General features: G+C 34.9%; 1 long non-coding RNA gene across 1 annotated transcript; it reads right to left on the bottom strand.

The window, feature by feature from the left end:
- Positions 1-15,459: 15,459 nt before the first annotated feature.
- Positions 15,460-18,268, bottom strand: LOC123531276 (uncharacterized). Its single transcript, XR_006682384.2, has 3 exons — positions 18,195-18,268; positions 17,781-17,869; positions 15,460-15,747 (listed from the first exon to the last, which is right to left on the bottom strand). It is a non-coding gene; the product is annotated as an uncharacterized LOC123531276 (long non-coding RNA).
- Between the last annotated feature and the right edge of the window lie 6,629 nt (positions 18,269-24,897).

Consider the following 24,897-nt stretch of genomic DNA (forward strand, 5'->3'; position numbering starts at 1 on the left):
GCAACATACGAAATTTCACCAGTAACAGAAGGTTTCATAAGCACTGAACCGGGACTTTTGGTAACTACCTGTGTGGTTAATGTCCGTAAAGATAGGAAATTCCCGCTTGTAATTGTAAACAGCACAAACAAGACGATTTGCCTGAAGAAAAATTGTATTGTCGCAAAAGCTGAGAAAGTTAATGAGGTGGATATAATTACATTTGAAAATCAGCAAAATCAATCTTGTGAACCTGACAAAACAAAGTTTATGTCTGAATTCGCTCCGGGCGATATCAACTGTCCAGGTAAATATGCAAAATTGATTGAACCGTTGATAAAACAAAACACTGATTTATTCGCAAAGAGTGATATGGATTTAGGCCAGACTGATTCGGTTACGATGAAAATAGACACTGGTGATGCTAGCCCTATAAAAGCGAAGTCATACTTTACTCCTTTGAAAAATAGACCCATTATTGAAAAAGCAGTTAAGGATATGTTGAAGGCAGGTATTATTGAACGCTCTCGTTCACCTTGGTCTTCAGGAGTCGTTTTAGTCAATAAGAAAGATAATACTAAGCGATTCGTTATAGACTACCGCCCCTTGAATTTTGTCACAAAGAGAAACTCGTGGCCCCTCCCTAGAATAGATGAAATGCTAGCACGACTCGGGAACGGAAAATTCTTTACGACGCTGGACTTGAAAAGTGGTTACTGGCAGGTCATGATGGATCCTAAGGATAAAGAAAAGACAGCATTTCAAACGCCCTTAGGCCTATTTGCCTTCCGTAAAATGCCCTTCGGCCTTTGTAATGCCCCCGGGGTGTTCCAAGAGCTTATGTCAATAGTTCTGCAAGATTGCGAAACATTCGCAATGGCCTATTTAGACGACATAATTATTGTGTCTCCTACACTTGAATCTCATTTAGAACACATAAGCACTGTATTTAATCGCTTAAGGCAGCACAACCTTAAACTTAAGCTAAGCAAGTGCAGCTTTATGCAACCAGAAACAAACTATTTAGGCTTTGTTGTCAGTGAAAAGGGTATAAAACCTGATCCTGAAAAAGTAAAAGTAATACGCAACTTGCCCACACCGGCTTGTGTGCGTGAAGTGAGATCATTCATCGGGATGATAGGTTACTACAGAAGAATGATCCCTGCATTTTCACGCATGGCTGAACCCCTAATTGCACTCACACGCAAATATGCCAGATTTAATTGGACTCCAGAATGTCAACAAAGTTTTCAAGCACTAAAAGATGACCTTACTGCTATTCCACATCTTGCTTACCCTGATGTTACGAAAGGTTACGTAATATATACCGATGCGTCGGATACCAGTATCGGGGCAGTCTTGGTGCAAACTTGTGACCCAGAAGACAGCATTTTGCCAAATGTGCCTTGCGAAAGGCCAATACACTTTTTGTCTCACAAATTAAGCCGCCCTCAGCAGCGATACTCCACGATAGAGAAGGAGGCTCTTGCATTGAAAATTGGGCTTGAATCTTTTGATGGGTACATTAGAAACGCTCCAGTGATTTGCCGGACAGACCATAAACCACTAGTCCATCTACTTAGCTCACCAATGACCAATAAGAAAGTTCAAATGTGGGCGTTAGCTATTTCAGGCTATGATGTGAAAATTGAATACATCAGTGGGCGTGAGAACACATGTGCTGACATGCTATCCCGCATGCCACACCCTCCTCTCAGTCCTGAGGAAGAGGCGGCAATTGACCGCTATGTTGACATTAACGATAATACATTCCAGGTCAATGTTATTAACACCAACTTGATCAATCCAAAGGAATTTGTAAGTTATGTCCCAAATCAGCCCGAGGATGTTGCAAAACCAATTTTAGACCAAACAGACATAGACATGTCGAAAGAGCAATTAAAGGACGAATCGTTCAATCAGATAAGAAAGCAGTTACGAGTTCATGACCCAGCCAAAGCTATGAACAAGTACGTAGTTTTGGATGATATCTTATATTATATCTCTGACCCAGACGGTGAACCCGTCCTCAGGCTATGTGTCCCATCCCACCTGCGAACCGCAGTACTTAAACAATATCACGAGCTAGGTCATCAGGGTGCGGACAAGTGTTACGACGCTATCAAGCGGAAATATTTCTGGTCCAACTTGTACAAACATGTACTTGAATATGTTTCAAAGTGTGTAGTCTGTCAATGAGATCGCAAAGCACACAAAAACCTCCGCTACAGGACACAGAAATACCTAACTACCCCTTTTCTAAAGTCAGTGTAGACATAACCGGCCCACTACCTCAGACGTTGGCTGGAAACAAATATATACTAGCCTTTATTGATTGGTTTACAGGCTATGCCGAAGTGTTCCCAATTAAGAATAAGACTGCAGAAACAGTCGCTCAAATAATTATTGAGGAGATTTTCCCTCGATACGGAGCAATGAAAACACTTCTTAGTGATAACGGAGGAGAATTTGTGAATGAGGTAATGGATTACGTAACTAAGGAATTAAACATACCAAAAATTGAAACAAGTTTTTATTCTCCAAATGCTAATGGTAAGGTTGAAAGATTCAACAGGAGTCTTAAAGATATTCTGTCTAAAACAACAGAACCACAAAACTGGGATGTAGGTCTGCAAGCTGCTGTAGCAAGCTATCGCTTCAGCCCTTGCGAAACTACAGGTTTTTCCCCGTTCTTTCTTATGTATGGTCGTGACCCTCAGTTACCTCTTGACAACTTGCTCCGCCCGCGCAGGCGATACATGGGTGAACAAGAACATAAAATTGCCCTTGAGCAACAAGGATTCAGAGTTACTTATCAAAACATGAAAAAAGGCTAAACGGAAGCAGGCAGAATATGCAAACCGTAATGCCACAGAGGTTACCTTAGATGTTGGCCAGGCAGTATTTCTAAAGAATAATGCCAGGAAAAGCAAACTTGATCATAGGTACACACCATATTATCGCATTGTTGAGAAAAAGACCCCGCTCACTTTTGTGCTAAGGCATGTACTTGATGGTACTAACGTCCATGCTCATGCCCGAAATATAAAAGCGGCCAATATAGATGAATGGGAAGCACCCAAGGTCAACATTGATAAGAGAACTAGGAAATCGACGTACGCAGTACCCCCTTCGGACTCTGAATCCAACTCAGATAGCGACAATTCTAGGTCAGACTCACAAACCGTCCCCAAAAAGGTGACAAATAGGTTACGTCGCGAAAGAACTGATTCGTCTGCTAGCTCTGATAGTGACCCACCACTAGCAGAAATTCAAAGAAAACTACGTAGAAAAAGACTACGGGAACAGTTATCGTCCTCTGATAGCACTGATAGTGAATCCGAGCTAACTAAGCTTAAGAAACAAGTGCAATCTAAACGCAATAAATCAATAACTAATGTCCCGACCGATACACCATACTCTACAGAAAATGAAAACTCTACAAGCGAATCTCCCATGGAAGTTAACATGTTAAATGATCCGGAAATTAAACCTTCACTGTCGCAGTGTAAAACTACTGCTGAAATAAGACAGGTAAAATCGCCTGGAGGTGATATTCAGACAGCTTGTTCAGATTTCACGAACCAGTCACCCGATGTAAATGACAAAAATGCTCAGTTTAAGAACCTACTTAACGCTCTAGCAAAAATGTTGTAGGAAGGCTTCAGATGTAATTTTGTATATATATAAAAATATTATGTTTATGATTTTATTTTCCATTTGACTCACAGGTCAAAGTAAGACAATGGCGTTTATATACATAAGAGTATATAGCCACACTTATTGTAATTTTAGTAGTCAATTTCGACTGCAATGTATAAACTTTATACAGTATTGTAATGACATTATTTACATGAATATACTGCCTTAGGCGAATTAACTTGTCAAGACGGCCGCGGATTGTCATTGATATCTTGACTCAAAATCAACATAGACCAGTTTATGTTAAATTCACTGTATAATGATATCCTTGTGAAACCAATAGCTGACAACACAATTCGTTTGTCGTTTCAGGTCATCATTATGATTATTCAGATATATATTGCACTTTTGCTTGCCATATTTCCCGAAGCCAATACTATCACGTTAAGAGATAACGTGGTGTTTATGAAAAGTAATCAGGTTACTTTCACCCGTAGTGCATGGAAATTAGCATTCACTCTGGACTTAGATCCCTATGACCAATTTATCACTAACATTTCTGAAGATGCTGATAAGATCGAAAGAACTATTAGGCAAACCATATTAAAATATGACGCTATTAAGACAAATCCGAACTTCGTGCTTACACTAAAAAGTTTAGAACAGGAACTGAGTCGACTTAAGTACACTTATTTAAAATTGCGCTCTAAATTCAATAACAACAAATTCATTAGGAATAAGCGATCATTGCTTCCATTTATTGGCTCATTATTTCACGGATTATTTGGCGTGAGTACGGATGATCAAATAAATGCTGTTAGGCGAAATGTTGCAAAACTGGCAGGAACTCAAGAAACAATTCTGCATGTACTCGACGAAAGTTTAACAGTACTCAATGTTACGAAACAAGGTGTGTCTGAAAATCGTGAAACAATTAATCAAATCCTTACATCCATGGAACAGTTACACACAGATTTGTCTAATTTCGAAGAAAATTTCACAAAGAATTAGTTAAATTCACAGAATTTGTACAAACATACCTTCAACTATCAAACCTGATTCAAAACTTCAAGGAACTAATTTCACGTGGCCTTAGCTTGTATGAACACCTTGAAATACAGTTAGATGCCGTTGCACTGTCTCATCTCGCACCAGCAATTATTGAGCAGTTTCTCTCGCATCAATACTATCTGAAATTCGATCTAATTTACCGCAAATGTTACAACTACCGTATGATGAAAACACTCAACTGTGGTCTTATTACCAAAATATGCTCTGTACTGGAATGTTTGTGGCCAAACAAAATAATATTATTTTGCATGTCCCTGTACTTGAACAGTATGAGCGGTTTAACATATATAAAGTGATAAACATGCCCATCGCAATACAAAGTAACAGCTCTCGAACACCAAACACACAAACTCTACTTGCAAAATACCAACTTGAGGGCACAGGAATTGCATTTAATACAGATATGACACGATATGCCGTTCTGACTAACAGTGAACTGGCCAGCTGCTCAAATAAGGCCCTAGGTTATTGCGAGGTAAAGTCCGCCCTGTACTCCATACAAATGTCAAAACAATGTATGGTTCATTTATATTTACAAAACCGTAAGGAGATAAATACTTATTGCAACAGGATAGTCATGCCAAATGTTCGCCTACCACTTGCGACGCAAATAACCCCAGGTATTTGGTTATTTATCACTGACCATGCAGTAAGGTTATCTCTCACTTGTCAAGATGTTAGAGGTGTAACTTCGAGTCCATTGATTCTATCACCGCCCGCGGGCATCACTAAGTTACAACGAGGTTGTATAGCGAAAGGTGATTACCTTACTTTAACGGCTCACTCTAGCTTTGACCTTCACCGACAAATAACAGACGAAACAGTTCGTCTTATAACCTCAAGTTTTAATATCAGTACAGAGATCCTGTGGGGTGATTTTGTAACAAAATTACCAAACTTTACAAAACAGGAACTACCTGAACACCTTAAGAGTCTACCAGAGATTCCAATGCCATCTTAATAAATGAATTAGCAAATTTAAGGGAGGTCGAAATGCCTGAAGAGGGAGGATTACCTTTCTGGGTTTATGTTGCAATAATCTTAGTAGTACTTTTAATTTTGGGGATCAGTATGTTCATATGTTGCAAATTTGTTAACCTTAAGGTACTTAAGGGTTGGCTTCGCCGAAATTCTGGAAGTAAAGGCAATAATAAATCTGACTACATGGTTGCTTGGAAGAAAGCGGATGCTGCCGACCCCTCGGCTAAGGAAAATATCCTGATCTACAATCCAAAGTCGATTGAGGCTTCCGCTCCAACAGTTGGAAATGATTACGTCAAATTGTACCCAGACGTAGAAGAGAAATAATGTCGACATGAATTTATATGACTGATATATTCTGTACATAGTGATATTTGAGTTACAATTGTGATTACGTATATTTTATATGAACTTGTGTTACTGTATGACTTGAACTTTTAACAAGCGGAATGCTTGTACATAATGCAATTGGCATGACATGTAAATAATTTTAGTCAACGACGATGCCTCATTAGTGATGGACACTCTCTCGCAGTTTATCTGTATTTTCACCTAAGTGCGTTTTCTTCCTCCAGTTAACATTTACGACGTCTAAAAGTACGATACATTAGTTATCTGGAATGTGGACAATACTTGTACATTATAGTTACAAATGCAGCAACAGGACTTTAGCTATGCAACGATAACATCTCCAAGCACAACCAAATTACTATTGAACTTCGGTTCAACTTTTATATGATTACTCCATGCAAACATATGTTATAACGACACGTTATAACACCATATTGGTTTATCTACATATTATTCCTAAGGCAATGAGTATCGTAAACCCCTGTGACGGATATATCAGGCGGATATATGGCAGGGTCGACAGAATGTAAGCCCTTAGCCCTTGGTCAAGTTCGAGATCCAACTAGTCACCACTTCTAGGCCACTTCAACTACTCACCACTCCCAAGAAGACCGATGGACACAGATGAAGAAAAATAAATCGCGTGGATTATTTTGTAAAATAAGAAAAAAAAATAACTCGCGTGGATTGTATTTTTATTTAAATACTCTCTCATTTTTGTTGTTAGGTTACCTTAATATTTTTATTAGCTAAGTTAATCAAGCATATTTCAGAACTGATAATTAACCCCCGGCAAAACTTTGTCGAAATATTATTGTCAAATATTCGCATATCGCTTACTTGTAATCTACCTTGTGTGCACTCAGCATAAAATTTATAGTGGACAAATACTTATTTAATTGTTTAAGACATTGGTTTTCCGCTTAATTATTTTTGTTGCCCCTACTCTAGCATTTTAGATTTTTGATCAGATTTTTGATTGCGGTTTTGCATTTAAGTTAAAAGCATTAAATCAATTAAATATGATTTAATCCTTTTTCCTAGAAAGGGGCGAATGTTATACTTTAACGTTTACCCAGGTCATTATGATATCTAGCATTCCATCTTTCATGTATATTCGTATATTTCAGTTTATACATGAAATACCTTAACCGGTCACACAGGTATACGCGTGACATGTAGTTGACCCGATCAAATGGGCATTGGTCAAACATATATTTAGAAAGAAGTTAATAATAACTATGTCCTCATGTCTAGACAGTCAAAGGTCACATAATTGTTATAAAACCCATAGACCACGGTACTGTGGCGCGCACTGTTAGATAGATACTTGTAGAGTATACACATTATTTTCCAGCCACCAATTCTGCGTCAGGGTGTGCTGTATTGAAAGACATTTTGGGATTATATTACTATTAACTGTTTTATCTATTTTGACTTGTATATACGTTAATACAGAGAGAGGCTCGCGTGTGAATATTTCTGCATATTCTAGTTAACAATTAATACATTATATAAAGCCGACAGTGTGTTTGTTTATTTTCCATCTCTTCTCGTTTCACATACATATGAGCTCTTGATTACCCACCAAAGACACAACGCGAAGGAACAATATTCTATACGATCACGTAACACCAGCCGTAGGGTAACACTAAAGTAGTGATCTAGTTCTTTATGGGAATATAAGTCTCTGAAAATCTGATATGCTAGAAAATGTCGAAAACCCGTTATGAAGTGAGTTGATTTTATATGAAATAAAGAACAGCTGGATTTAGTGGTGTTCAGCCTATACCTACTAGTAACAATGGACAAAACATGAATATGTAACAATATAAAACGCTCGTGTCAAATATGTAAATCCATATACGCATGTCCTCAATGCCTTTGCAGAAAGGCCAAGCGGCAACAGGAACACAATTCAGGGTCAGATTAAACATCAAAGCAGCTTAGTCAAAGTGGGTTTAAGAACTGCCAATCTTAGCGCATTCCACTTTATACCGCTAGATACAATCAAAGAAGAAAGCGAAGTGTGCAACTGTAAGAAAGTTGAAAAACAATCATATGGTGTGTCTCGAAATAGCTGATCACTATCTATTTCAAAAAAACGTTTGAAGCCGAGTTTTACCTGACAACACACACATGTGACTCGGCGCAGGGTAGGAATATTTGTTCTCTGAAAAATTTCCTGAACCACTTACCTACATTGGTGAAGAGTTTCATTTGTTTAGAAAATTGAGACTAAATCCAAATTGTAATTATTGGTAAACACTTTGTAGAAACAGATTCATTTGAACGTGATTTATACTTAATGTTACTTAACGCCCCTCAATATTTTTTACATCATCTTTCATATTAAAACCGCTATATTTATAAAGTTTCTCGTATGTTTAGAACAATGTGCTTGAAATAACATATTCAATTTTCAACGAAATTAAAAAAGACTATCATACGTTTCATCCTTTTTGGAACCTCATTCCAATTTTAAAATGTCTCAGATGACTTTCTATAATTAACAAATGAACGAATTTTGTTATAATGCAGGAACACGATGATAAAAGCCAAATGACTTCTTTATTCCGCAATATCTAAGAAGAAAATTAAAAGTGGTTTGATATTTGATGATGTAGGAGAAATAATTACATATTTTTTGCCCAATGTTCTTATTATGACATTTGCGCGTGAATTTAAGGCAAAAATTCATTTGTGTGTATTGAAATCATTAAGAGGTCTTAAAGTAACGGTCATAAAATGATATCAATTTACAAATATATTTTGTTGGAATTGAAATAAGTTTCTTACAACATTAATTTCTAAATGTTGGTGTAATTTCATAAATGTAATATTTATACTAGTTTCAATGACATTGCAGAAAATATCAAAGGGCGATAGAAATTTCGATAATTTATATCCTTTCGGCTACCATAGCAGACTAATACGTACCATAAAAACGGGGGTCGCTATTACCGCTATCATACACCGACTGACTACCTCAGACGCCTAAAACGTACCATCAAAACCAGGGTCCACATTACCGACATCGTACAGCGTAGGACTACCGGAATTTTTTAATTTTTCTTTGTATCTGGGGGGAATTTGAATGCTTTTTATTTATTGCAGAATTTCATCTGAAGTGTAAACTTTCATTTATGTTATTAACAAAACGGTATGAAATCAGTAAAACTAATAAGCTAAATCATTCGTATGACATACTAAATAATATTACGCAACAAATTACAGGTGTCCACTAAATTTAAAAACAAAATCAAACGTCTCGTGCGCAATGATGTTCTAAAATCATTGTCATCGCAATTTGTTGATAAGAAAATCCTTTTCAAGCAATTAAGGGATCATTACTCTCCAAAAATACCCATTAGTTTTGATGGTTGCTCGTCGCGGTAATTACCAAACTCAGTTTTTAAAACTTAATTAATTACTCATTTCTACGCTACTGTATTTAAAGCTATTTTACTACGGCTGCATTATGCGGCTCCGGCATTCTAGAGTCAGAAAACCACGGGTCTGCCACTGATGCGTTTTGTAGACTTTTCACCAATTACTTTCACTGTGGCACCACGGTATTTCTGAACTTTTTCCAGTAAAATACAAAATTTCACTGTGGTAATCAGAAATAGCGTACATTAATACACTACGGCAGTAATATTTTAAATTGTTATTGCACATGGAACATACATATATGCACTGTGGTAATTCTCTACAGAACGCTTCATCGTTTTTACGTCGCAACGGTAATATATATGCACATTCCAGTTGCATACAAGACGTGTGCAAATTTATCCACTATGGAAGTATTGTACTTTTCAAATTTAAAACTCAAACTTTAGGTAAGAATGCATTTAAATTATCCTAAAGTACACACTGGTAATTTTGACTTTGAGCTCCATGCATTATGCATTATAATGCATGGAGACTGTGGAATGCTTTATAAATGGTACAGTATTCAGTATTTCACATGTGCCTTTGTATAGTCATTATATTAATTTATAGTCCGGTTCCGTAGTGTAGGAGATACATTCGTGCACTTGTCATCTCTGAAACCTCTCGCTGACGGAGGGTCGCAGGTTTGAGTTCTGCTACCGACTTTGTGAGAAAGTAGGCAGTTGCTTACGAACTTTGGCGTCTAGTACTGGTCTTTCCAAGGGACGATGGTTAGGTGAACTGGCTGCCTGATATAACTGGAATAATATTGAAAATGGCCATAAATCCAAACAAAAACAAACTCTTTATTTATGTACTCTGATACTTTGGCAAATTGGCAATTGTCTTCAAGATGTAATATCGTCCTTGCGCAGTTTTAGCAATTAATTCTACCTTATCTATGTGTAGACGGAAATACTTTAAATATTAAAGCATAGTAATTATATACATTTGCAACATGGCCTGGCGACATGTGTTTCCACTGGGGTCTAACACTCAATCTCCCAATTATGAGTAAGACGATCTAACCACCGAGCTACGGACACTGCAGAATAAAACCTTTAACACCAGAAAGGAGTCCGATTACCGGAAAGTCCCATAAATTATTCAATTAAAGCAGAACAAAAGATAAGAAATTAAATTTATTTTACGTTTCTTTTGTCAAAAGTCGGTAATATCTCATATTAATTGCATTGAAGCCAGACCATAATATAATCAGATGTTCTTTTATAAGTCTTGTTCCGAAAAGGAACAATCGAATTTCCTAAAAGAAAACGTTCATAATCATTTCAGTCCTAGAATTATTAAAATGGACTGTTTCCAAAACCGTACATGAATGTGCTTTCGGTGAAATGAGGTCTTACAATTCTTCATGATATGATTAAACAATTGATACCTTAATAGTGACTTTAAAGAAAAGTATTTACGGAATACAGCTCGCAAATGGGATACGCTCTAATTTAAATATACATGTAATGCTATTAATAAATTCAGTTATTTTAAAATGTTTGAAAGTCAATAAGGCATGACAAACTAAGAAAAAGACACTTCTAGCTACTATTATAAGTTTTACCGCGAAGTGTCATTCGACATTTTTGAGTTTTGTTTTGGCACTTGCATCATATACGCCACAAAAACAGATTATGAATATGTGTCAATTTAAATAAACCTCAATAACGTATAGTTGACGCGTTTACATGGTCCGATCCGCTGACATAACTGGTAGGTGACTAAAAGTAAAATGCAACCAAAACATGTTCTTTGTATTTACAAACAACCTTATAACAGAAAATAATAAAACAAAATAATAAAATTAACAACTGAATGAAAACACTACAGTACAGGCAATTTCCTATGAACGGGTATGAGCAAGGAAAATCATATATCAAATGCTACACAACCTGAACAACGTATTTTGGACTAAATTTTATGATAGACAGTCTACCTATAGTCCGATCCGGAGAAACAGGTAGGAGACTACAAGTAAAACATTAAAAGCAAACAAAAACATATGACAGAAAAAAACAAAAATTACAATTAAACGAAAGCAAGTTGTAAAAGCTATAACAGATGCGGATCTTGCATTACTTACAAATCATCATAAAAGGTAACATAAAGCATAATAATAAATTGTTTCATTCTAACCCAGTTTAAACGGACTACAGTAAAAATTCAACAAAAAACAGGAATTATATCATGACTTTTAGTGAACTGATTGTGTAACATTTTGTCAACAACTTACGACAATAACCGTCAATCTATATATACATGTATTTTCTGAATAGCCGTCTAAATGCAAGGGGGTTAGGGTAATTAGAATGACGCATAGAAAGATAAAATGTCCAAAATTGAGTCTGATAAACATGTCATCGGTAGAACTGTTTAATCAGTTAGTTATGCGTCTATATTTAATATGCCCGGTTGTATGATTATTATTTTTATACTATATTACAATGTATTAAAATTCACAAGAAGCCAAACTTTATGAAACATGTCATTCTTGAATTTCAAAAACATAACTCTAAACCCCTTTTCCCTTGAGACAGCTCATATTAGAAAAGTATATTGCATGTGCAAATTAATTATCAAAAGATATTATTAGTTATATATAATCGATTTTCTTGATTCTCGATTTCGCTCTTGTTGCCAAGTTTTACGGGCGTTTTCGGATTGCAGGTCTGTATGGACTTGTCCTTAGCCATCCCAGGTTTGGACGCAACATCATGATACGGAAGAAAGCATTCCCTGAAAGTATTATTTAAAAGATCACGGGGATAAACCCTGAAAATAGATGACAAATATTTTTATGTAAGCAAGACATTTTGATTTTCAACTACAATTATTGCAAAACTTATCTTTAACTGGCTTTTGTACTTAAGGGCTGGATTTCTCGAAACAATTTATCCTGTACTAAGAAGATTAACCTGTTATGAGCAGTCGAATATATAATGCAATAACAGACTTTTCCTCTTCTGGCATGCTTAAATGTTCCGAAAAATTTGACCCAGAGGGATAATTTGAGTACATTTTTGGATTTGAGCGACTTGTTGACTCAGACCCAGTTTATATACATCGAGTATAAGAAAGTACGTTCAATTAACATAGCAATGACTAAATAATAATACGAACACTTTAAAACTACTCATAAGATCAATATAACTTTCTAATAAGAAGAATATTGTTATACCTGTGTAAATTGTCTTTACACTGCTTACAACCAAATGATGACGTTGGTGTTGGAGACCACCGGCGGTCTTAAGTTTCTTCATACTGCAAAACTGACAAGCATTTGTTCGCCCTGACATTGAGATAATTTCATGTGAGACTGCAAACTCTCGGCCAATGGTATCAACGACCTGCGTTTGTTTGGGTTTCCTAATTCCTGAACGGTAACCTTCCATACTCTAGCTACCATGTTTCCAATCTGATTTGACGTGTCATATGCTGCCCTTTGTTCAATGCACTAACCGAAACCAGGAATAATGTATTACATTACATTATTCCTGCCGAAACTTCCTTCTGTCGGACTAATTTCTGTGGTTTCAAATCATATGGCCAGAATTTCCTCCCTATGTTAAAAGACCCATAAAGATGGGTTGAGCTGTCAAGGAACGCCTGTGCCAAAGGGATGTGTCTAGAAACACTCCTCTTTGCGAGTATTACTTGCAGCTGCGCGCCTGTACAAGAATTTTAAAAGTAGAATGGACAGGAAAATAAAAACAATACAGTTGATAGTGTTAAAAACAAGAAGGATTTACAGATAAAAGCAGTTTAAAGAAACAGGTCTATCATGTTAAGCATTGTGTGCAAGTTTGGTTACACCCTGCTTAAACTGGTTCAGGGTTGGGACTTGCACAAGTTGTACTGGAAGGAAATTCCAAAGCACTATGGTGGCTGGAAAAAATATACTTATAGTAATTACAGGGAGTGAGGATCTGGGTATAGGAGTGGGGATGCATATGTCTTGTTAGACGGGATGGAGGGGGCGGGGGCTGACATATGGAGGAAGTGGTACAGCAACCAAACCACTCTGAAAATAATTATCACAGTAGACGTTTGCAGGAAGAACGAATTTCAATGTAGTACCGCAGTGTAGATTTACTCGCCCCGTTACTAAGAACTATAGTAGACTTCTTTGAATAACTTGAATTTTAAGGCAAAGTCATAGTGTAGTTATACATATTAAATGAAATTAGGTGCACTTCCACAGTGCTGAGAAAGTTACCTTGTGAAAGGATTATACTAGTAATCAAAACTTATCCTGTAGGCATTATTTATTCCCCCGATTACCACAGTAGTTTAATGCAGGGCATGCGAAACTCAAGGCAGTGCCGCAGCGTATTAATACATATTCACACAAAATAGCATGTACTGCCACAGTGATGCAGTGACCGTTTAAATATGTGACTTTTAATAAATAACATTAACTGTATGTTTTATCTGCATATAAATACCATAGAAGACTATTGTAGGAAACAAGAAATTATAAGTTGTGCCACAGTGTAGTTATAACAATAACCATACAATGGACATAACTACCATAGTGTAGCAACCGTTTTACATGAAAATTACCGCAGCGTAAAAATGTAGTATATTTTTGGTAATTCCTTCTATTTTCAATTGAGAAAAAATACAATTTTTACACAAATACTGCATTATGCGCTATTGAAATGAGCACCCCCATTTTTCTGGTACGTATTAGTCGTCTCCGGTAGCCCGCCTGCAAAACAGTAGTGGTAATGGAGAACCCCAAAAGTATAGTCTGCATTTGGCGGCTCAGGTAGTGCGTCGGTGTACGATAGCGGTAGTCGAAAGGATATATTAAACATTACTTTTGCTACAAGACACCTTTAAAATAAAAATAGTTTCCATTATATAGAATGTGAATATGAGATAGTTTAATATATGTTTTAATATATGTTACGATTAAAGTAATAATTGCTTGGTATTTGAAATTCTAAAGGAAATAGAAAAATAAGCCAGCAGCTATTAACAATAACAAAGTTTCTTTTGAAAACTAACGATTCTAATTCCTTGAAAATGGTAACTAGCCGTAAATTTCAAATATAATTGAGCCGTGCCATGAGAAAACCAACATAGTGGCTTTGCGATCAGCATGGATCCAGACCAGCCAGCGCATCCGCGCAGTCTGGTCAGGCTCCATGCTGTTCGCTAAAGGTTTCTCTAATTCCAATAGGCTTTGAAAGTCAACAGCATGGATCCTGACCAGACTGCGCGGATGCAGAATAGTCCAGATCATGTCCTGGACAAGATTAGATCTCGTATATTCTGTATATCATAATTGGACTTTACGGCCAATTAACATTTTCAAGATATTTGAATTGTTACATAAGTACATGGTAGCACATAAATCATCTCTTTATGTTATTTCTTAAATCCGCAATAAATCCATCAAATGTTTAAAAATTCCAAACTGGTGGTATTTTGTTTTAAAGAAATACAGAATTCTTTTTAATTACATCTTGTTTGTTTAGGTCTCCTCTGTCCTCAGACAGCTTCCTATTTAAATCATCATGGAAGATTCTAGCACTTTCATGTATCATGAAGAACCAGAAAGAAGATTCTGGATAAAAATAGAATAACCCAGATTTTAAAATTATTTTAACATCCTGTTTATCAGTATTTGTGCATATCATAGAATATAAATGACTTTTTTCATATATTTTAATCTTGTATGTGTAAAAAAAATATCTCCCAAAACTTGTACATTATTGTAATCAATACATCTTATGTTAATGTCATTAAGTTTTAAACAAATATTAGTATCCAACATCGAAAACGTAGATATAGTGTTCACCTGTCTATAGTGGTCACTTTCAGCCAGTTCCGTCTGTGACCGACAGTACATGAGGTCTCAAATCAAGAACAGGCTTTACAGTAAGCAATGAGTCATCAATAAAAAAAACAACAATTAAGTGAAGCATAATGGGGGATGACATGTACATAACATATAAAAGAGAAGTTCATTGTATTTTACTTTTTATTTTGCATTTTGGTAGCTATAAATTTATAAATTTCTAATTTCATTCCAGTCGCCAAACAGGTCAAGAAAGCACACAAGATCAGATTACGTAAATAGATCGTTGTCTTTTGTATATCACAGTAGGTCTTCATAACAGATTCATTTTTTCATTGTCCTCTCTTAATAAAGGACCGTTTAAAACACTTCCTTCTTATTATCATTGCAACCGCAGTGGTTACCATAGTAACTATAACGATACAAAATATCACTTCTGTATGGCTCCATTGCACAGATCCAAGAGATGGCTGAAATATAAATTGCAATCTATTAGGTCTATTTTGGATTTTCTAGATATTTTGCATGCCAATGCATCTTTATAATTTGCTTTTAAAGCATAAGAATAAACAAGTTAAAGCATACCAAAAGTTCCTTCTAGGGCATATCTATATAAATATAAAATGACCATCTTGTAAAATTTTGGTTGCAATGTCTGTTTTATACTGCCAAAAAATATCAGGTAAGTATTTACGCTAGTTATTTAAATTGTTAAATCCAACAACAAATTAAATATGTTACCTCTTTCAGTAGAGTAAATACGGCAAAAAGACATTGACCTGGTATTCCATGTGTGAATTTGTTACACATAATTAGAGGGTCGCAATGGGGTTTGTTTTCATATATTAACCATGAATTTGAAGGTAACGATAATATTTGGTTGTTTACATTTAAATTTGCTGATATATGTCTATCTGGTGATCGATCAATTATAAATTTTAAACTCCGGAATCCTCTAGAAAACAAGTACACAACATTCATCAGTAAATAAGGTGCTACCGGAAGTATTACTGTAGCTTTAGTTTTGGATACAGTTCATCCCCATGTTGTAAATTATTTACCTTGGGAGAAAATAAAGTTATCTGTCTGTCTGTCTGTCTGAATGTACATATGTTATGTTCAGGAGGAAATAAAAGAATCAATTAATCATCCTCGGGTTTAGTATTGTGTAACCCATGGAGTCCCCTCAATTGAGAAAGAATAGTTTAACGTCAGAGGTTATTTCTAAGGTCACGGAGTTTAATTGGCCAGCTTGTAATTACAACAGCTTTCGTCATCAGTAGCTCAGTCCAGTGTGACTTATTGAATTAAGATATTCCTTCTCAAGAGAAGGAATAATAATAATAATAAAAAAAAAAACAAAAAAACAAAAAAAAAAAAACAACAACCAAAAAACATCTTTTTGAAAGGAACTGCCAACTACACATTTTAAACATATTTTCAAAATGTTTTTGATAAAAACACAACATATTGCTGACTCTTGCAAACTAACACTTTCAACACAACTGCAATGTATCATGACTGTCTTAGGATAAACAGAATGATCGTGAGGCTTGCTCCTGACATAAAGGCTTAGTTTGATTATCTAGTATAGTAACAAGAGCTGTCACTAATGGTGACAAATGCCGCCGCAGCACCTTGACCTTTGACCTGGTGACCTTGACCTTTGACCTGGTGACCCCAAAGTCAGTAGGTGTGGTGTACTCAATAAGTACTATCAACATGTGAAGTTTGAAGGTCCTGGATGAAGTGGTTCGCGAGTAAAGTGCCTTCATGCAAAAAGTTAACGTTGGCCCCTGTGACCGTGACCTTTGACCTGTTGATCCCAAAGTCAGTAAGAGTGGTGTACTCAGTAAGTACTATCAGCATGTGAAGCTTGAAGGTCCTGGGTGCAGTGGTTCGCGAGTAAAGTGCCTTCATGCAAAAAGTTAACGTTGGCCCCTGTGACTTTGACCTTTGACATGGTGACCCCAAAGTCAGTAGGGGTGGTGTACTTAATAAGTACTAATAGCATGTGAAGTCTGAAGGTCCTGGGTGCAGTGGTTCGCGAGTAAAGTGCCTTCATGCAAAAAGTTAACGCTGTTACGAACGAACGGACAGACGAACTAACGAACGAACGGACGGGCAGTTGGAAACTAATATGCCTCCCTTCGGGGGCATAAAAAGATGGAAGTATTTCTGCACATGTGCGTGATCGAACATAATTAATTTTTCACTACAGAAAAGCAGTCTACTCTCTATTTTTGAAAACTGAACAGGTCACATGACCATCAAACACACTCCAATGACAGCAATAAAGAACAATTTATTCATGTGAAACACTGAAAATGCTTAATTCCACAGCCTCGTCAAGACTTTCTTGTCTATCTCCGCCATTTTGAAACTAGTGTACTTACAATAGTGGATGATCAAACTAGACCTATGGTAGTTTTTCAGATTTTCACACTAAGGTTTTAGCAATATGATTTAAGTATATGTTGCATAATATGAAAAGGAAAAGTACCGTATCTGCTTCTGGCAAGTTCAGAGCTTCAGGACTGACTTGAACACAAGATGATCCATGTCTAACCCATCCGTTAGGACAAACACAAACTGGTGTCAAAAAAAGGAAAGGAAATTTCAAAAATAACAATGAAATGAAATAAAAAGTGACAAAGCCTAGAGCTAGCATGTAATTCTGCAATATATGAAATGATTCAATTTAAGTGACCTTGAAAAGTTTTATAAATGTTAGTTACAATAAAACTTTAAGTACATGTAGTATGCTTTTGAATGAGAACTTAGAAAGAAAATGTCTTAAGATATTCAATCGATATATTTAGCATTGTAGCGGTGATCGAAGTACCAGTCTTTTTCGAGACTAAACCTGTATCTACATACGCGCATTTTTTAGAAATTACAACAAGAAATCTCTTACTGACTGACACGAAAGTAGTTCCGATTATACAAATTAGTTCCACAATGTTCATGTTTAAACTGTGTCACTTCTCCTTATCAACTTATCACTGATAAATGCTCTTTCATTACAAGATTTTGACAATTAAAATGTGACCTGACACACCAGTCACGACATATACAAATGTTATTGAAGATAATAATTCCTTTAAACATTTAATGAATTAAGAAAAAGTTAAATATCATAGTTCAGCAAAGGTTCCAGTTTTCGCTTATTAACTTGTTTTCATTTTTATATTTATGGTTAAACTACAATAGCTAATGCATGTATATGAAACAACCGTGAAACATTTATAGATGTCTAATGTTTTGTCAGTCTGTGTAGTGTTTAAACTTTTTCAAACTGATGTCACCGTCTCTAAGCTGTCTTTGCTTGTCCCTACCTTGAAGCCGAACTGTTTACCAGATATGTAAAAAAGATTTAACTTGAGTGATTCTGGGTTAAAAGACCCTGTTATTTTCCTGTTTTGAACGTTATTTCGTCATCAGCCCTGTCACCTTAAACTTTTTTCCATATTCTGCTTTCTTGAGTTCCTTTTTTGCCTACAGCCCTTCTCTCAATATAAAATGTCGTTAGAGGGTCATGTACTTCAAACTAGTATAATTTGTTTACTTGAAGGTACATAGACAAAGAAACAGGAGATTTTATCAGCTAACATTTAATTACAAGAAGTATTATGATTTGCTACGGTTCCATAAATATGAATCTGTCCTGGTTACAAGGTAAACTTCATCCTTAAGAGTTCATATATCAGCTATAGAAACAATTACTAATGTAGACTTACAAAACCAATAACTAAAACTAGGAGAGTTTCACCATGGCAATTTCTGATTGGCTGAAAACAAGAATAAAAGTGCTCGCGCTCACATTGTTTAAACATATTCCTAGGAAAGGCCTGTCTAGCAGTAAAAATGATAAAAATATTAATATTTATGCTTGTCTTCATGGCATTCTTATACACTGCTATTAAAGGACAAGGTAAATTGCTATCAGTTAAATTGCTCTTTAGTGTTAGATATTGGTAATCATTTTAATGGTATTTTATTTTTTTGTGTTGATTTTTTTTTCATAACTAAAATTCGGATTTTTTTCTCGTTTTTTCTCAACCCAGCCTTGATTTTTTTTTTCGAGTTTTCGTCTTTTCCGTTTACAGCAAGTAACGCTTACCCTCCTAAATTTCTATAACGAACTTGTCCAGCTTTCAATTTGGATAGTTTTATTAACTATTAAAAAGGGTGTTTACCAAAACATACTGACTGTATGGCGAACAGTGCAGATCATGATCTACACAGGTCGCAAAGGCGGAATCAATCGTAGTTAGCACGATAAGTGTTAAATGCTGATACGTGAAGTTGATATACCCCGAGAGTGTTTTATGTCAGCTGCTATAGTGTATTCTTTATAGATGTTGGTTGATATCCCAAAATGGAGAGGTCCGTATGGATACCGGATGTAACCCAGTAAAAAGCTTATGTTGAAAAACTAGAATATTAAGTTTATATTAATGGAACAAGGTTAAATAGAAATGTGCTTAAACGAGCAAATACCAAAGAAAACATTCGAATGTTCCTGTATGTAAAAGATAGAACAAATATAATTGTGATAGATTCTGTAACATTGATGATTTTGTTCATAAAAATGATATTTAAAATATAATCTTACCTAATATTTTTAATGTATATAAAGACTTATGGCATTGTGATGTAAATCGTGATACTGAAGGAAGGAATGTCATATTTTTTTTAGCACACTTGTAAAACCCGAAACCGAAGTATACATATCCGATAACGGCCGGAATCGTAGATATGTATACGAGGTTTCTGGTTTTACAAGTGTGTAAAACAACAACAACAAAAATGACATTTATTACTTTTGTTTCTTTTTATAGTCATTGTTTTCAAATTATTTCAAATCTCTGTACTGGTAGTATAAATAAAAAGTGAAAAAGTAGCCCAACATCGGGAGAAGGACAAAACACTTGGAAAACACTTCTGTTAGCCAATCATATTGAAGGAAACGGTCCAAAAAAGAAACAATGTGGCGTAACTGGTAATAAGCTTAGACTGGACTGTACATTTAAAAACTGATGTTTTAAGTAAAACAGTATTGTAAGATTGTTTGATATAAATCATATTGAGGACTGATAGGTGCACTTGTACGATACAATTGTCTTCCTGTTAGTGAGTTTGTTTTAATTGTACTTCTACATATCGACTTCAAGGGTTTTTTACAATACTAATTGTACAGATTAACCTGTGCCTGTGCATGTTATTTCCTTAAATGTAAATGGCGTAAAGCTTTTTACATGGTTATTGTGTTTGTATGTTAAAATGACAGCTAAGTATAGCTACTTCTAGAGCCGTTATTGAAAGCAGCGCATAAATGAACCTAAACCCAGTCGATTTCCAAGTCTTTCTAAACATCTCGAAAAACTCGTGCCCATTTGTTCCAATTTACACTTACTTCACGATTATAAAACAACGTAAGAAATCTGTAAACCAATGCACTTAAACTCTTTATATCATAGTAATGTATAATTGTTGTCATAAACGTTTTTTTATATATAATTTTACTCCCGTTTTCAACAGTGTTTAGTTATAAACGGGCGGCCAGAAAACATTATTCTCTCTTACCAGGGAGCAGACGACTTTCTAGCTTGGAACAGAGGTATCACGGCAAAAACGATTAGAAACACATTTTTTAAAAATTATCTCACTTTTTTGTGTCCGGAAAATAAGTTCAGAATCTAAAGTTTTGTAGAGATTTCAATGAAGCTTAAAGTTAATGTGTTTTGATATCGAGGTTTTTACAAATCGTAAAGCACTGAAAACCAGTGACAGTGGTGACATTGGTTATATCTTTATAGAGAATAACAGGCTACTGTCTTTTTATATCAATATTATCAGATCGAGGTTGACATAGGCTGGGTGAAAGGGGTGAATAAACCGAACACCTTCCGCCCGTATCTGCCGAGCCTGATAAGATTGATATCAAAAGACAATTGTCTATTATTCTATTTATTGTGAAACTCATATAATCTGCTTCAAACAACATAATATTTTAGGCAAAACTAAAACTGGACTCTGTAATAAAATTCAATCTGGAAGGAAATCGATGTAAAAAAAAAAAATTAAAGACTAGTCCGTCAATATGGGAGAAGCTAATTTTTGATATATATATATAAATACAGACAAGTGCTATTGATCAGGCACTTTGCATAGTAGTTGCATGATAAAATCGTAAATACGTTCTAGTTACTATCTTAATATTGGCTTACGTTTTAAATAACAAATGCATTTTGTCTGTTTTAATTTTGCATAAGTTGAATGACAAAGTACTTTTGAAATTTGTTGCTCTTGAAAATTTCCATTGGAACTAATTTTAGTTCTCACCGCGATATCATTTAACACCTTTCACTACTTCTTCTTCTTCCAATATATGGTCAGGAGTCATTGTCTGACTGTATAGTTGATATGCTATAATATTTTAGAAATGAAATGATTTTTTTAGGTGTTCATGTTAGTGGTTCATGTTTAATTTGCCGATCCTATTCTGTCGTCCATTTCGCATGAACACCGAAAAAATGTTTCATTTCTTATATTTACATTATATTTCCTTTCCATTTGTAAACAAGATTAAATTATAAATTGCACACATTTTGTTGCATTCAACATTAAAATCAGTTTCCCGGCCATTCTGTTCACCAGACGGAAGTACTGCGACGCCATCTAAGGAACGTTCTCCCTGCCTATACGCGGGCGTCGTCAAAACAACGACCCTTTATCTATAAGCAGCGTTGACGTAACTTTCGCGCCTTTCCTTTTGCTGTTCATACGAAATGAACATCAAAATTTCAATGGAAAAGAATAGTGCGAATGTAAATATAAGTCATTATATTCCGCCCTTTGGATTTTTAAGCAAGTTTACATATCCAGTTCAAAAAAATTTAACTTTCATTTTGACAAAAATATTCCCCTTTTAGGCTTAGAAATGTGGTAAAATTGTTGTTTTCTTTGCGTATGTCTGAAACCAGTAAAGATACGGCATTGGGGTTTCACATTAATCTTTGGGATCATGCAGCAAATTTATATATAGGCCTAACAAGTCCCACTAATCCTGAATAATATTTAACAAAATTGTCACCCTTTTCATACACCTTTTAGAACATATACAATTACTTTAAAACCACTGGAGGGAATACAGTGGAAAGTAAAGACTGTTATAGATGAGAGGAATGAATTATAGAGATTAAGAAACTAATTCTCTTCTGATTGATTTAAAATTATCTTTGATTTTTTTTTTCACATTATGAACATTTCTGACAAAATCGTTTACGTCATTGACTTTTGATGCAACGACTTACAGCACTGAAGGGAAAGGAAATGACAAAGATAATAATTCTTTAGCAATGAAGAGAAAGGAAATGGACAAGAATAATAATTATTTCGCAATGAAGGGAAAGGAAATGAACAAGAATGATAATCCTTTTGCAATGAAGAGAAAGGAAATTAACAAGAATGATAATCCTTTTGCAATGAAGAGAAAGGAAATAAACAAGAATAATAATTATTTCGCAATGAAGAAAAGGGAAATGAACAAGAATGATAACCCTTTCGCAATAAAGAGAAAGGAAATAAACAAGAATGATAATCCTTTCGCAATGAAGAGAAAGGAAATAAACAAGAATAATAATTATTTCGCAATGAAGAAAAGGGAAATGAACATGAATGATAATCCTTTCGCAATGAAAAGAAAGGAAATAAACAAGAATGACCATCCTTTCGCATTGAAGAGAAAGGAAATAAACAAGAATAATAATTCTTTTGCATGAAGAGAAAGGAAAAGAACAAAAATAATAATTATTTCGCAATGAAGAAAAGAAAATAAACAAGAATGATAATAGAAATAAACAAGAATATTATTCTTTAGCAATGAAGGGAAAGGAAACGAACAAGAATAACAATTCTTTAGCGAAATTAATAATTGCGATAATTCTATAGCAATAAAGGGAAGTTGATTGAACAAGAATAATAACTACATCTTGTCTATTTTCATAATTGCATCTCTTTTTATTATAGAATTTTCACATTTGAAATATTTAAGACAATGACTTTCAATCCACTGAATGGAGTTTAGTGTAATTTGATACATAGATAGGTTGCAAAGAAAAGTAGTGAAAAGCGTGGGAAGCATAACTCTACCTTGCAAGATTATATAAACATCTTCCTTGTATAGTAGACGCAACTTGACCCCGATGGTTGACCTTTGTATTATAATACATAATTAGATACAACCTATTATTGAAAAGGGGTGTACTTTAACTCTTCAGCTATTTGCATTCATAAATTTAAAATTGACGGCTACACTAAGCACCCCATATTTCTACAATGAAATAATCGATATGAATAATCTGCCTAAGGTCAACCATCGCGGTCAAGTTGCGACTACTATACCATGATTGTTCGCGCTTGACTAAAGGAATTGAATAAAAGCCGTATATAATACAGTGATATATGGTAAAAGAGAGCAACTGAAAGCCTTAATAACAATAACTCCCTGGAAGGGTAACATTTACTATTTGATGGTATTTTAACAAGATATCATGCTTGTTCTGACTTTCTCTGACAATGTAAATTTGATTCGCTTGTAGTGATAACTCTAGTTAAGATCAGTACAACATGTAGAAACATGAGATCAGTTAATTTCTATGTTTCTCGGAAGACTTTTAATTTCTTAGAAATATCCAGACATCGTATATGATATTTCATAAACCATTACATGTGTTTGAAATCTTACCATTTATATAATTGCTTTTAAACAGTAATAGCCATGGTACTTTTGTTATTAAGTCTATAGATAAATTTGAGAGGCAATAAAGGCACTTATTCCTGAAGTTATTGGAGAATTAACTCTCACCAGCTCTATTTTATTTCATTTTCAAAATAAGACATATCACATACTATGTATGAACACCTGACAAAGCTCTGTTACGATGCGTCAATGGGTTCTACCGATTACTTTGTCTTATGTGACCATTTATGAATAGTGACTTTGTGTCAGATTTCCGAATCTGAATTTCACTGTGATATCCTGAATATATACAAGGATCTTCCAAAAGTATTCTTAGACTGGTACCTTATCTTCAAAATAGTCAATGAAGATGTCCTCAGTTTGTATCAATTTGAAGCATATCTATAACGTAACGTAATATTTATTTTAACGTACATAATATTTATTTATTTTATTTCATTTGCTTACAAATATCACTTGTTTATGTATATAGATAATCATGTCAAATTGTTATTCAGAACAATTCTTGCCTTTCTAACTCAAAATACTTAGACTTAAGGAGGTAGGTTACCATTATTGCAGGGGAAATTGAAATCTGTAGAACATATTGAATTCTAACTGTTTCTTGTAGAGCTATATATATATATAGCTGCTAATCGGCGTTTTAGTACGTGTATTGTTCCTATATAGAAATATTTTCATGTTTTAATCACATGACCCGCAACCGACTTTTTATATGAATTACAGAAGGAGAAAATGAGAGTTTCTATATTTTACTCTTTTGTCAATTAAATAGAATTGTAAATAATGGATACTTGTATGGCATTGACTGCAACCTTTGTATTGTGAATGAAAAAAAGGTATGTAGCGGGGC

This window comes from Mercenaria mercenaria, chromosome 11 (assembly GCF_021730395.1).
Source record: "Mercenaria mercenaria strain notata chromosome 11, MADL_Memer_1, whole genome shotgun sequence".
NCBI lineage: Eukaryota > Metazoa > Mollusca > Bivalvia > Venerida > Veneridae > Mercenaria > Mercenaria mercenaria.